The 16,110-nt window shown below is 31.3% G+C and overlaps 1 protein-coding gene across 1 annotated transcript in view; it reads right to left on the bottom strand.

Annotated features, from left to right (window-relative positions):
• The window catches only part of gprs (speckle type BTB/POZ protein), a 71,778-nt gene that overhangs the window by 30,711 nt on the left and 24,957 nt on the right, over positions 1 to 16,110 (bottom strand). The window lies entirely within an intron of this gene.

Here is a 16,110-nt window from a genome sequence, read left to right as displayed (position 1 = left end):
TACAGAAGCATCTAACAGTTCTTCTACATGTCGTCCTAATCCACCAACAGTTATCATCCCTCCAAACATCGATGAATTGAAACATATCATCAAAAGACTAAATAACAAGAAAGCACCAGGTCCCGATGGAATCGACAACATCATCTTAAAACTTATTTTTTATAATAATCAACAAATTATTATATCATTCATTAACGCCTGCTGGTATAACTTAACATTTCCTAATATACTAAAAAATGCAGAAGTTGTTTTGCTCCTCAAGAAAAATAAACCAGCCACAAACCCTCTATGTTATAGACCAATATGCCTTCTTCCCACGTTGGGCAAACTCCTTGAAAAACAAATCCTTTCAAGACTTTTATATCATCTAAATAAAAATAAAATCATGCATGAAAATCAGTATGAATTTACACCAAATAAATCAATAGATCATGCTTTTCAAAAAATGCAAGAAGTCTTGAAGATGAATGAATCAAAGAATCTTCATTCAATAATAATTTCGATAGATATTCAAGCAGCCTTCGATTCTATCCGCTGGAAAGACATCATAACAATTCTAGAAATAATATCATGCCCTCAGGATATCCTTCATATTATCAAAGACTACCTACGCAATAGAACTCTACAATATTCTTCAGATTCCGGTGTAATATATTATAAATTAACAAAAGGTTGTCCTCAAGGATCTTGCTTAAGCCCTACGTTTTGGAATCTTATAGCAAGCGAAGTTTTAAAACTGTATGACAATAGTAACCATACACATATCCAAGCATATGCAGATGATTTTCTTCTCATTGTGAACGCAAGTAGCCGGAAATCAATAGAAATTAACTCCAGTTTTTCTTTAAATATCTTCCGCAATTGGACAGATAAATTTCATCTTAAAATTTCTACTACAAAATGTAAAGCACTATATATTCCAAAAAGAGGTACCTCCATAAAAAACCTAATAAAGCCAATAATCAAAATTTCTCAAGAAAAATCAAAATTGACAAGAGCATCACATATCTGGGAATAGTATTAGATACTCGGCAATCCTGGCATTTCCATATTCAATATCTCAAAAATAAAACTTTAATCCTCCACAATTCTCTTCGATCTGTAACAGCAAGCACTTGGGGTATATCCTCAAAATTAGACAAAATATGGTACATAACAGTTATTGAAAAAATACTACTATATGGAGCTTCCGTCTGGGGTTTAACCTTGAATTCCCAGGCTCAAAAACATTTACTCTCAATACAAAGACCTTTCCTCTTCTCTCTAGCAAAAGCATATAGAACTACTCCAACTAGTGCGCTACAAATAATAACCGGCATCTCTCCAATAACTTTATCTCTAATAAAAGAAGCAAATAAAATAAGAATATCAAAACTAAGAATTCAAAGCATAATGAATAATAATGTATTTCAACCCACAGATTTTGAATATCTTAAACACAACTTAGAGCTACATCGTACATATTTTTACACAAAATCCCTATTGGGAACTTTTTAACTCAATAAATATGAACTCACCATTTATACTGATGGTTCGAAATCTGAAGCAGGCGTCGGTAGCGCATATTGCGCATTCCGAAAAAAAAATCAAATATTAAATACTGGAATATTCGTTTAAACAATAACAACTCAGTTTTTCAAGCAGAACTTTTTGCAATCAAAGAAGCCATATGCTTCGCAAAAGAACTTTCTTTACCATCCTTAATTCTCTCTGATAGTGCATCTGGTATTCAAGCCATATTTGGACACAGTCGATCGCCTATTGTACAAGAAATTCATTTTCTACTTTCTCTAAATTTCAAAACGATAATAGACCACATTTCAAATGGATTAAAGCACAAATCGGTAACAGTGATAACGAGCTCGCAGATGAACTAGCAAAAGAGGCTGCAAACAATTCTTCCCTTCCAAATTACTCAATTCCATATCCAATATCATTACTAAAAACAAAATTAGAAGCAAAATTAATGCACTTATGGAAGCAAACCTGGACTAAAGCAACTACCGGCAGAAGAACTTTTACTTTCATATCAAAACCTTTCATATCATTAATATCTACCAACCGTTCAATTACATTTTTCCTAATAGCTCATGGTCCATTTCCAGAATACCTTCATAGATTCGGACTTCACCATACAAATCTCTGTACCTGTGGGAATGAAGGCACAATAGATCATTATCTTTTTCACTGCAACCTTACTAAAGATTATCACCTTAAAGCATACAATTTAACTTCTGCTCAGTTATGGTTTCAACAGTTATTAAAAAGTAATATTCTAAGAAATCATCTTTATAATATAATAAATTATATCTCCGCAAACATCGATAATCTTAAAGGAACTTGAAATCATATTGTTCTTTGTTCATTTACCTTACTTAATACGCCATCTTTTCTGCTACCTCATTTTAATGCTTTTACTCAAGACCATCTTTATTTAAGTACACCTTCAAGATCTCTCAAGCTCAGTCAAGAATTTAAGAATATTTTCTAACTCCATCTCCTTAATATATTGATAAAGTCTCAACTCAAGATTCTTAGTCAAGACTTTTACTCTATCAAGAATTTCCACGAACTTTTCATTCAAGTCATCCTAATTCATTCAAATGCTATTCAATTACTATTTATTCAATTACTGCTCTTCATTCTCCATAATGAAATACTATACTTTTATGCTTTACTCTTTGCAAACCTTACATTCTCAGCCCCTACTATTCTCACACATTATGTTATTCATTTTCAAAATTTGTAATGATCTTCTTAAGTATTTACTTACGTATTTATGTTTCATTTACTTACATATTTATTTGGGTATTATGTATTTATATATTTAATTTTTTAAATTTTTATTATATAATTCTCAAAATTCTAATACTTTATTGACTTCATATATAACAACTTTGTATTTATCTTATTCTAAATTTTTAACTTTTATTTATTGTGTCTATTTATGTTTATTATTTATTGTATTATTTATATATTTATTTCTTTATATTTAATTTTTATTATGTAATTATCGAAACTCTAAAATTTTATTATTAAATTTTATTATTTAAATTTTTAAATTTTTATTATATAATTCTCAAAATTCTAATACTTTGTTGACTTCATATATAACAACATTGTATTTATCTTATTCTAAATTTTTAACTTTTATTTATTGTATCTATTTATGATTATTATTTATTGTATTATTTATATATTTATTTCTTGATATTTAATTTTCATTATGTAATTATCAAAATTCTAAAATTTTATTGTATTTTATATAACAACACAGTTGGTAGATGATTCCATCAGTTGAGCGTAAAAGCTGAATGTCTTAAAGGAGGTGCAGCAGCTCATCTGATGGTAAATAAATAAATAAATAATATTTTAATTAAAACTTTGGAAAAATAATATAGAACGAAGTTTGTTTAATCAAAAAATGGCCTTGACTGTTTCAAAAAATACAAAAATACCTGTCCAAATTAAAACAAAATCATAATGCCCGCCCGAGCAGGGACTCGAAACGTTTGTCTAAATACGAGTACATAACGCTTTACAGAGTGAGCTATTCGGTCTCAGAAAGATTTCCGCAAAAAGTCTTTCGATAGGTCAATATTTATTTCAATATTGATGATGTAGAAGGTTTTCAGCAGTGATTTTATCTGTCAGAAAGTAATATATTGCAATACTATTTTACTTGTTCCTGTATAAAATAAGAAAAGTAGAGTTTCAGGAGTAAAGTGTTTATAAACTGCTTCGCTACTCAGTTTTGCTCAGACAGGAATAACGCTATTCTTGGCGTAAACCGTAATAAATTATGTTTCGTGTTTTACAATAATATTTAGAGAATTTAAGTGAAATTAAAAAAAGAAATATTTAAAAAATGTATTGAATTCAACATTGTATGTAAAATTATGGACATAATGTGTAATTATAAATATACACTGATTGTAAATGAAATCCTAACAAAAAGAAGTTTTGCTAGATAATCGGAATTTGACGTGGGATACGTTTTTGCATATTTGAAAGATAACGTCTGTTCACATTTCGCTGTGGGCGAATGAATGTAATGCTAGTAGTGTCTCTATGAATATGCAGTTCCCGTCTGCTTTAAATACGTGATGTGAACTTCGTACGCTTTAATTATCTTCCAGGTCGGGCTTTGTGAGCAAGATCTGAGACGAATAAGCCTTTAAGGATATGAAAAAGTCAGTATCGATAGCATACTCAGTTTGAAAGAGGCAATGCAATCGAGCTACAAGAAAATCGAATTTCTGCAAAACTGCAAATTTTCGCAAAATAAGTAGGAATGTATACACTCTGTATGCGTGTTGCATGTGCGTTAGCAGTAAGACACTGTCTCAAGAAGGCCAGGGTCCGGTCGCCCACTTGCCATCGCTCAAAGGAAAAAAATCCGTATTCGTCGCATATCTGTGCCGTATCGAATTGAATCTGCAGCAGACATTCAAGCATTTCAAGATATTCAAGACAGAGTGATACAGCGAACTGCAAAAAATCAATTACTTGAGGTACAGCTCTTATCCAGATGACTTGTAGCGACTATACCGCTAAATCAAAATCAGCGCCATTTGCGATTTCGGTGGTTTTATGCTAGAACTCTCTGGAGGAAGGAGTGAAGATCTGTTGGGTGTTCTCGGATAAGAAATGTTTCTGGCTTGGTGCCAGTGGTGGCCGTATGTTGGTTAGAAGAACAGGTGAGCGCTTAGAACCTCTTTGCTGCGTAGACACATCGGACCTACACGACGAGTTATGGTATGGGAAGCAATTTCCTGTGACAGCAGCAGAACTCTGATCATTACGCTACACATTTTGACAGCGAATTAGTACGTCAGATAGGCCATTACGCTGCTTGTGCTGCCATTTTTGCACAATATTGCAGTGGATAATTTTCCAACAGGATAACGCTCATCTTCATAGCCTGTTATCACCCAAATTGCTCTTTAGAGTATCAAAAGACATGCTGCCTTGGCCTGCAAGATCAGCCGATCTTTCTCACATAAAGAATGTATGGGACATGACTGGACGACAAATCCAGAGTCATCTACAAGTAGGGATTTTTGCTGATTTGACTGACCAAGCGCAGCAGGCATGGAACACCATCCTACAAAATAACGTACGGCACCTGTGCGACACAATGCATGCGCGTTTGCATGTTTGCATTCAACAACGTGGCTAATACAGTGATTGCTAAATGTACCACAGCTTCATATTTGAAGTGCCTTTTACAGCACATACTTTAACTTGTGACTTTGAAACATAAATAAAATAAATATTATGTTATCTAGACAAATACTTTACCTACATTTCATTTCTCTAAGCTAATTTCTTCTTCGTGCTGGAATTTCACTTTCCATCACAGCACATGTAATGATATTGTAGAAATATTGCATTTCGTAGATATTTATCCATAATAAACAACAAACTTGACAGCGGAGGAAGATTAAATATTCATTTCTGTTTCAAGTGACATTTGCAGCCATTCACTTGGCACACTCTTCGTGCCTAATTCAAACATTTTACATTTTTAGTAGCTTTGCAGTAAGAATAGAGCCCGCGTCTTATTTGCAGAAGAAGAAGCAAAGAGCGCAGTCGTCTAACAAGGGAGCTTATAAAGAGAAAGGTTTGGTTATCGAAATTTTTACTTCCGAATTAGCTACGTTATCGTCCTTATGTAAAAGTCATATGATATGTATTAATCTGGAAACGACGCAGTGGAGACAAATGACAAAGTGGGGTTATTACTATCTTTAGAATAAAGAGGGAAATACCAAAATTAAAATTCGGAATAAAGGGGCTATCGCTAAATTACGGTTAATAACATGCTTTATATATTGTTTATCTTACATATCCCTCCTTCAAGGAGAAAAAGATTTGGCGACAGAAAAGCCTTTCTAAGAGATAAAGTACTAAAGCATTAGTAACTAAAGACAAACATAATTTGAAAAATACAGATTCTTAAAACTTTAATCTATAATTATTTAAATAATTGCAAAATATAACTTCGACAATAGTTTAGAGATCTATAAAAATTTTCAGTTTCAAAGTCTTTGTGTTTTATAGTCCACATAATTATATTTGTTCAAGGAAGACCTTTCAAAACTTTTCACACAAAATAACAAACATAAAAATTTTATGCACACATTACTTATTTTTAATAATAACAAAAATTTCAAACTTTCGTAGCGCAACTGATTTTCAATATTATAACTTGCATTTTAGCATCATTTGTATTATTGAAATCGTGTTTCTTACTGTTATTATTATATTTCTAATTTCTTTATTTTACAAAAACTGGAAGACCTCTTAATTTTTCTCAAGCACAAGCATTTCCTATTTCCTTCTATCTTTAATATTCATCAGTGGTTAAGAGGTGCTCGGCAGTTACTTCTAACAGCTTCCCGTCCTTGCATAAGGTGGTCTTGCATAAGGTCTATGTGAGCTGTACTAAAACATTTCATTATATGCAAAACAAAACAAAACAAAATACAACCATATTCTATTATGAGGAAAAATAATAATAAAAAATAAGTCTGTGGGGAAAAATGCATTTTCTCATAAATCCTTCAAAGTTAATATTGTATTAGGAAAGTAAAAAGAACAGTTATACAGAGATAAAAACAGGCTTCTGTTTTTGAGCCAGTACTTCCTCTTCATACTCTATCTACAATATATACATACAATTATTTATCAATTATACGTTATACAATTATTAATTAATTCTAATATTTATTTACCATAATTTCAAATTAATTTTACTTTTTCATTACATTAGTTATATAAATTTTATTACAATTATTCAATTTCTTAAATTTTTAGCGTTTTCATATTTATTATAGCAGTATTTTTAATAAAAATATTAAATATTTTCTATGTTATACATATAAGACAATTTTTGTACCCATTCTCTATACTAATATCGAAAATTCATTCATTCATTTTTTTTATATTTACCTCAATCATAAACTAATTCAAAACTTTAAAATTCAAATTTTTAAATAAGAAACCAAATTTCTATTATTAATACAGCAAATTTTAATAATCTTTCTTAAATAAAATTATTACAAAACTTTAAATTCGTTACTTCCACGTGGATTTGTTTTGTACGAAGACGATGTTCACTTTCCTTAAGAACACCGAATGCAACCGAATGCTATTGCATAATCATGTTACGCTTTGAAGAAGAATATGATTTAAGCCTTATTCTCGTTATCTGTACCAAATTCTTTAATTTCGTTTTGAGGAGTTTACTATCCCAAAAATTTATTCTTAACTAATTCAACAGTTCAACCTGCTTCTGGTCGTGTTTCTAAAGCTATTATTATCGCAGCCAGCTACTTAGAATAATTGCAAGAAATAAAATTCTGAAATGTTCTCACCTAACGCTAATAGTTGATCAGAAACTACTTCCATTAACATTAAATAATCGCTCAACTGTTTTTAATACTGTACTACAAATTACACGGCTTTTTCAAAAGCCAAATGTTTCGAGATAGTGTTCAATTCCATGGTACCGTTTGAGAGTATTTCAACTTCTCCTTCGCAGTCTTACACTTTCGAATGTGTCCTAATCAGCTGTCCTAAAGTTGCTTTATCTTTTCCGTCTCTCGTAAACTAATTTACGGTTACTGAAGATGGAGGTTCTGTAGTAATAATATCCTATAAATCCTTCTTAATTAACAAAAGTTTAAGTTAGAATTTCAAGTATAATAATCAGCTTTTCGATGAACATCTAATTTAGATCCGTAGCCGCCATTATTGTGCACTCGTTATGGAAGAGCGACAAAACGTAAGTAATCACTTGTTCATCGATTTTAATCCAAAATGCTGACTGAAAATTACTACATACTTTTGTTAAAGATTTCTTATAACTAATGTGGACCTATAGCTTAATGTAACTGACTTCTTGCACAGTTAATTATTAAAGCGCTCATTAGGTGAATGGAAACGCTACAGCAATTAAAATTTCAACTAACACAGTTTCGAGCTAATGCTGGTACGCTATAAAATAACATATTACGTTACATAACTCTCTAACAGGTAAACAAAAAAGTTAAAATAACATCAGTTATTTATGGTTATTTCCTTTTACAAAATTATTGGCACGTACAGTAGTACAATTTTAGATTTTTTAAAGTAAATCAACTGTTGCATATTACATTGAATATACAGTCACACGAAAATTTCTAAAATGAAGATTATCTCAATATGTTGTGTTATGCGCTTAAAGTTACGATTATATATTCATCTTCTCACATTTAAAAAAGAAGTAATTGGAAGAATGATAGAAATTGTCTATTTCCATGTGAAATTGTATTCCTTCACGGATTGCTTCCTTTACACTATGTGGTTCGTTATACTGTGTGGTTTAAGACGCGTTTGCAATAGGTTAGTAAAATATTCAGACCAAATAATTTATTTTAGTCTAAATATATATTTTAAATATTTTTTAAATAAGCTTTAGACTTTAAAATCCTTTTTATAAATTTTTTATTCATTACTCTTTAAAAGATATGTAGATTTACCAACTGTATGGAAAGGAACAGTTCTTTGTTTTATTCTGCTGAAGATAAATACCGAGGACCATAAGCAAAAATTTGTTTTTAAACCTGCAGTTTAGTATCTAGCCAATGAAGATGCAAGAAATTAACGCTAGTAGGAGACTAACACAGAATAACTTACATTAACATGCTGTATCTTACATTAATATAGTATATTAATATAATATACACTACTATAAGTCAGGCATGTATAAATGACTTCGGGTATTTCTATACTATTGATTGAATACATTAATTTCTTTTTCTGTTTTAAAATAACTCTGAGCGAAAACAGGTGGACATAATAATGTGTTCAGAAAATAACAGAATCAGGTAGCTAAGATAAAATTAAACAAAGCAAAATTTCTAACAGGTGAAACAATATGTTTTACAGCTGTCCGCATATAGCATGACAAGTGTTACCATTCTGCTACACTCTGAACCATCTAATAAGAAGGCTATCTAGACAACTAGACTAGGCATTCGTTTTCTAGCTATCCACTAAGAATACTATCTAGAAGGGCATTTCATTAGCAATAAACCGAAGATAATTGCATTAGTGGAATTATACGGAGCACTACTCATTATTTCTTATGTATATGATATCTCTGATGCCCAATTTTTTATGATATTTACTAAAAGGTCGAAATGTAGAACTCCCCTTTCAATGGATCATATGCATCCATCTTGTTTCTTCGATAAATCAGCCCAAATTTTCGATTCACAAAAAACTTGAGACTCCTCTCAAACTCATAACCTAATGATAATATATACGTATGCTAATTTGAATGTGACATGCACATCCAGGAAGCTTTTATTTTGCAAATCAAGTCCGGTAGTTAACTTGACAGATTAATTAATACCCATGAACTTCTCGGCCTGCTTCCATGTAGTATAGTAAAATTGCTTTTTTCATAAAACACTGTACCATTATTTATATTTAAAATTAGAAAAACTGATAAAGATGTCAGAAACTCAAACATTGAAGCCAGAATTGCAGTAAAAAGAACGAAATGGAGCAGAAGTGTTCCGATAGATTAACCTACATTTTGTAACTTGAACAACGGGTGGATTTATTTTCAAAAATTTCCATTAAAATATCCCATTTCACAGGAAATTTCTTTCTAGGACGATTTCCTCATCGCAAAAGAATCGAGATTTCATTTCATTTCGTGGGGAAAGCCATTCTTTTTCTTCATAAATTTTGCTTATTCTAGGAAGCAAAAGGAATCCCAAAATAGAAACAATTTACCAGAATGAGGCTTTCTTTTGTTTGTCACTGCGTTTGACATTTCTGCTTCCATTTCTCCAGCTTTCCGTTTTTGTTAATGGAAAAGTTATTTTCTCAACATTTCCATTTAACAACGGCAAAATACATTCTTGTCGCATGAATGTTTTATTTGAAGCTTTCAAAAAATATTACATCAAATGTTAAGCATTAGTGAACGGTAATTGCACCGCTCCGAATTTTTTTTTAAAATTTTTTATTTTGTATTATCAAAAGCGGGGAAAGTAATTTGATTTTGAAAATATTTTGCTGCTTTGCAATTGTTAAACTTCTGAAACTATGAAAAATTTTTATACGTTTTTGACAATGAATTTTCTGTTTTAAAATTAATATTTTAAATAAAAATATACTTACTTTTAAAAGGTTCTATTTAATTGCTCTCTCTCTCTCAACTATCAAGTTACATCTTGATTTTCAAGATGAGTAAGTATGTCACACAAATGCTATTTTATGCCACTGTTTTTACAGCCTATCCAATATTTTATGTTGACTTTAGACAGCATTCGTTTGATAAGGGTAAAAGGGTAAAAGCAGAGTACTCTATTGATGCTATGAGGGTGCTTCGAAAAAGGTATAAACAAATAACAAATTTTAGTGTTAGGCTGCCTTGTCAATTTTAAGAAACTCAGTATTCGTTCTAGGTATGTGATCAAAAACTTTGCTGTAGTGGTGTTACACTTTTTGACATTCTGCAGAATCGTTAGGTTTACTGACGCAGAAAGCATAAAAGATTAGCAACATTTCACCTTTCAATTCGAACATTTCACCTTTCGATGCTAGCCTGAGGCGCTTTGCAATTACACCTCTAAGGTATGAGTTAAGGAGGAAGAAAATACTTTAATGTTTTTTTTAATAAGATCTTAAAACATTAGCCTGCTCATACAAAAGTGTGAATATTTAACCCTTTTCGATGGGAACGTTATATATCTTCGATATATTTGAAAAGTAAAAAAATTGCAGTATAATTTTATAAATATATTTTATGGTTTTAATTAGATGTATCATGAATTAAATGTATTTTTAATTAAAGGAATCAGATTGAAAGTTAAAAAAGATAATTTTCTTAAGAACTGCATTTATTTCTTTTAAATTACTTAGTTTGTTAAGCAGTAACAGACAGAGTACGTTTGATAGATAAATGTCTTAAGTTTTGCCAAATGGCCACAGATTTGCATGCAAAGTGAACCAACGCAAAATCGTGTGTCGAGATTAATAGCTCTTTAAGGCTGACAATAATTTAGTGATCCTGTATTCTATAGTAAATTGGAGTTTTATGGCTCTTCTTGAAAATAATATGGCGAGAATGTTTTCAAAAATTATTCTAAAACCATATGCTCAATTTTTCTTCTGTTAATGTCTTTCTAGAAATGCATATTTATTTTGAGATTTATCTCAATAATTCTGATGAAGTCATACAAAAGGCGTCTTAGTGAAAAAAGTCGAGATTAGTTTTTCCATTTGGCTAATGATTTAAATCAATATCTCCATTTTTGTAAATACAAAAGTTTACTATAATAGTTTAGATCTAAATAATATCGATAATTTTAGAAGCAATGAAGAAATACTATTCATAGAACAGACTAGTTTTTTTCCAGTGAAAAACTACCATACAGTCATATTCCATCGCTTTCTTTGGTAAGCGCTCTGTGACTCGCCAGTGAATAAGTTTCTGGGGACAAAGAAATTAAAGGACGGTAAAAAGTGAAGCGGCGGAGTAGTGAGTAGCAGAGGCGAAAAGCTTTCCTTCGCGTTAGCCAAAGCAGATGGCAGATGTTATCACCCCAGGAGTGCTTGAAGGAAAAGAGAGAGTGTGAAGAAGTGAGTTAATGAAAGTTGTTTTCCTTCCATGATTAGAAGAGACGTTTTCCATCGGGCGGAGGATCGAGTGTCATTACATGACGAGATTGTGCCTACAGGTTGTCATTCATCCCGAATTTACAGAAGAAGTCATCTTGCCAGGGACTGCCAGGAAATTTGAAGGCGCCAGCAGTAGAGACCCCTTTACACAGACGATATTTCTTTGAGCTATGAGAGCAAACGGCAATCTCAGTGTAAATATTCAGAAGTTTTCAAAATGACCAGAAAATGCTTGCGGTGTTAAGAACGATCGATTGCGGAGAGATAAATCATCCTAAACGTTGCTTACATTTTCACCTTCCCGAGACATCGAAGGAGTTTCAACTAGTGATGCTCGCTGTGTAATAATTAGAACCCAGGGCTTTGTCTAGCACAGTTTGAGGACTTGAAAACTGCGAACCCTAACAGTAAGGCTTCAGGGATTCTGGCTTTCTTTACGAACTGGCATGGAGGATTCTATTATAGTTACTGATTTCATCTAAAGGTATGAGATTTTGTTTATTTTTGTGTGCATAAGGTATATTCAAACTACTTACTTCTAAAATTTATAGTTCATTTAAATGAATATAGTTCCTGGTCAGATAATATTTAAATGTCTTCTGCTATTATAAATACTAGCCTCTTAGCTATTATAAAAAGATAAACCTATATGACGATTTTAATGAGTCCAGCTTATGGGTCCAGTTAGTGATTATTAATAACAGAAACGAAAGAACTGCACTTAATTCTTTTCATTGCTTCGTTTGATCATAAAAAACAGATTGAATTTAAAAGAAAAATTCAATAGCTTACGCTTTTGCGAATGCCAACAGACTGATGCATGGAAGATAAAAATACTTTGTTTCGGGCAATGACAACGCATTTCTTATAAATCTCCGAATTTTCTATTTAAATTTGAAACATATATATCATATTTTAATGAGTAGCAACATATTGCTTTTAAATCGTCGAGTTTGTTAATTAAAACATCATTAAATGCGAAAAAAATTTGAAATGAATAAAGCCGATTTCGAATTTCAAAAGTCAGTTTTCGAAGAGCTTCAGAAAGACGTGCATTCAAAATTTGGTGTCTAAATAATGCCATAATTTTTCCCCAATGCGATTAAATTCTAAAGACAAATATTTTATGTTCCTTCGAGGGGCAACATATTTCTTTTATATTGCTCAGGTTTTTCTGATTAAATGTGAACCATAAATGAATTTTTTTAACATGGTTCAAATAGGACATATTTATTATAAACTAAACAAATAATTTCATGAAAAATCTAGTTTAACTGACAACGAATGCATAAATGCATTTGATTGTAATGTATATGATAAAAAATATAAAAAGTCCCAGAGCAATTAGTAATGAACATAACATTTTAAAGTAGCAATATTAGTTTCTCTTTCTTGCCTTCTAGGAATGCTTACTACTTTGTGCCTCTTTCGTAAAGAACTCTGTGTGAATATTCTTTTGGACATTTTACGGATTTCTGATAACAAGTATTCTTTTAAAAGATATAGATTTCAATGATATGTTTTATTCAATAGGAATAATACCTCGTGCACAGGCACAATGGTGTCGCACCCTTTTAATCCGATGATATTGAAATATATATTTCATACTTTGCAGAGCAGAGTGGCAACATAAGATTTTTAAATTACTGAGTTTTCCTAGAAATTCGTATATATAAATATATAACCAGTCTTTTCCAATGAAAATTGCTTTTTTAGGCTAGACCTTTATAAGTGCTTTATAAGTGCAACGGTCTCAAAACTCAATGTTTCTAAGACCGTTGCTTCGCCTTAACTATATTCTTCGTGTAGCCCAGCAGTTCTGGCTTACGTTGCAAAGAACTGTAAAAGAATTGGTAAGTCTTAAGGTAATTACTATATTAACATTTAGATTTTAGTACTTGAGCCATTGATATTTTTTCGGTTAATTTCGTGCAAGTGAAGAAAGTTCATAATTAATGCTTAGTTTATCTGAAAATAGACGTGATAAAGTCTCGTATTTTTATTTTGTAACTTAGAAGCTACTATGTTAAAATAAACGGTTTAGTTTATTGTCAAGTTTTGAATAATTATTTTCAGTTTCTCAGTCAGGCAAAAATCGCCTAGAACCTATAGGGTCCATTAAGAGTGTGCATCTATTGGATTTAATTACATATTGCACCCAAGGTGTGGACCAGCCAGCATGCAAACAAGGATCCTTTCAGTAGGAGATCTCCCACCATGAGATTTACTTCGTTCTAGGTATGCTGAAAAATTGAAGATAAAAGAAAGTTGAAAAAAGGACAGTTCCAGTTGAAAAAGAGCTTCAAATTAGCCGCATCGGTCTTATTCAACACATAGAGTATAAATTTTTTTTTAATCTTTAGTCTGCTTCATCGACGAGACAACGACGCTGGTAATTTTTATTATCATTATTTATCATTATTATTTTTATTATCATTATTTTTTATTATCATATTATATTATATTATTACAAAAATATTTTATTCTTTTTTTATAAAATTTATGTGGTTATTATTTACATTAACCAGTTACTTATAATTTCAGTCTTTGCTCTAACTTCTCCTTTCCATTAAGCTGATGTTTTGGGATTATAAGATACAGCATGTTTCTGTCTTTCGAGGCCACATTACTTAGACTTGCCATCTCTGACAAGATTTCTGTAATTCGGCTTGGCGTTATAGTTGCCGTCATTTAAATTGTTACGCCGGTGAGAAGTTCTGATCCAATTTAGATTTAGATTAAATTGTGTAGTTTTTGACTTCTAGGTTAAGTTTCAAAGTTTGAATTTGACTATTACTTTAGTTTCATCGCCACAAGTGGTTTGCTGATCCTGTGAGTAAATGAAGTGCGTTTATAGTTGAAATAATAATTACGTATACATTAAGATTCTTTGTTGAATTTTATATAATTGTATGGAGTTTCGAGTAAAATGTAGTTACAAATTTATTAACATCTGAGGTCAAGCATTAGCGTTGACTTAGTTTCCCTCGTGCGTAACTTGGACAAGAGCTAGTTTCGCTTCAAGAGATTCTCTACCAACGCATTCCATGTAAGGTAAATCGATATGCCATATCTTGTATAAATTATTTATTTAACAACAGTTTCATTTACTTAAGATGTTGAAAACAAAGTATTTAAGCATAGTTAATTTGTGATAAGTATTCATTAAGGTTTACTAGAGTTAGTTTTAAATTAAATTCCATTTTGATCTTCATGGCTCGTCAAGATTTTCGTTCAGATCAGACAATAGTGCAAACTGAGTGGCAAGCAGCATAGTTTAATATGGAACTTGCACCTCAGCGTTGTCGTCTTAAATAGGTAACACATCATTTATTTAAGTCATTATTTGTAGTAGTTGTGATGGAGTTACCGAAAAGTATAGATCGTGCTTGCTAAGTTGTTTCTGTAGTTAGTTATACTGTTTCAGATCTCCAAGTGTTTAGACTCTTAGGTTATATGTTATAAATATCAGAGTCTTAGCATCAAGGCAAGTAGCGAGTTTTGTTAACTTTTGTACAAGAGTAGTTTGTTTTAATTTACGTTATCAATTTTCAATTTTTGTAAAATTCATTAAAAGGGTTAATAAATTTCTATTTCAATTTTACATTTGAGTTGTATTTTTCATTAATAGTAAACAGTAACAGGGACGGTAACTTGAAATGTGACTCAATAACGTCTATGGATACAGAAATGTTTTTTTTTCCACCATAGAATATATGCCTGAAATATCATAGGTTCTTAACGCAATGTTTGCTAAAGATTAATCAACTAATGTTTCTTAAAGGAAGTTCAATAGCACGTAGTTTTTTAATACCCGAAATCAAGTGTTATATTCTTCACTCCGGAAACTAATATTACTTTCAGTGCCGGAAATGTGAAAATATGATACATAAATAGTTACCTGGCCCTGACCAACAAAATGTTTTGCCCATACGAACTTGAAAGCAAAATGTATTCGTTATTCTCTGATATATTCCCTAGGCAGAGAAGCGAACCAGGTGAGGGCGCTTGAGGGCAGAAGAAATGTTATTAAAGAGTGGTAAGCATGAAATGCTAATTCCAGATATATAAACATATATATATGTATATAATAAACTGTGTGCTTATCATACAATCATATTGCAGCTTACAACCACATTGCAACTTATAATCACATTACAATCACCACATATTGCAGCTTACAATTAGCTTACACTTTACACATTGAAACTGTAAGGATTAAATTCTGCAAGCAGTATTCTAATAGAAAAAAAACGCGTTTTCCATTACACCACGTATTGTTACTGGTTGAAAGCTCAGTACTTCGTCTCGAATATTCTACTTCAGCTGTCTAATAGTCTCTGGTTTATTAACAAACACTTTGTCTTTTAAATATCCCCATAAAAAAGATTCTGCTTCGCCATTAGCCACAAAAAGTTTTGA

This window comes from Stegodyphus dumicola, chromosome 1, assembly GCF_044657685.1.
Source record: "Stegodyphus dumicola isolate Sdum_Otavi_A_Nest chromosome 1, ASM4465768v1".
In the NCBI taxonomy this organism is placed as follows: domain Eukaryota; kingdom Metazoa; phylum Arthropoda; class Arachnida; order Araneae; family Eresidae; genus Stegodyphus; species Stegodyphus dumicola.
This window is presented reverse-complemented; position numbering and strand designations above follow the sequence as displayed.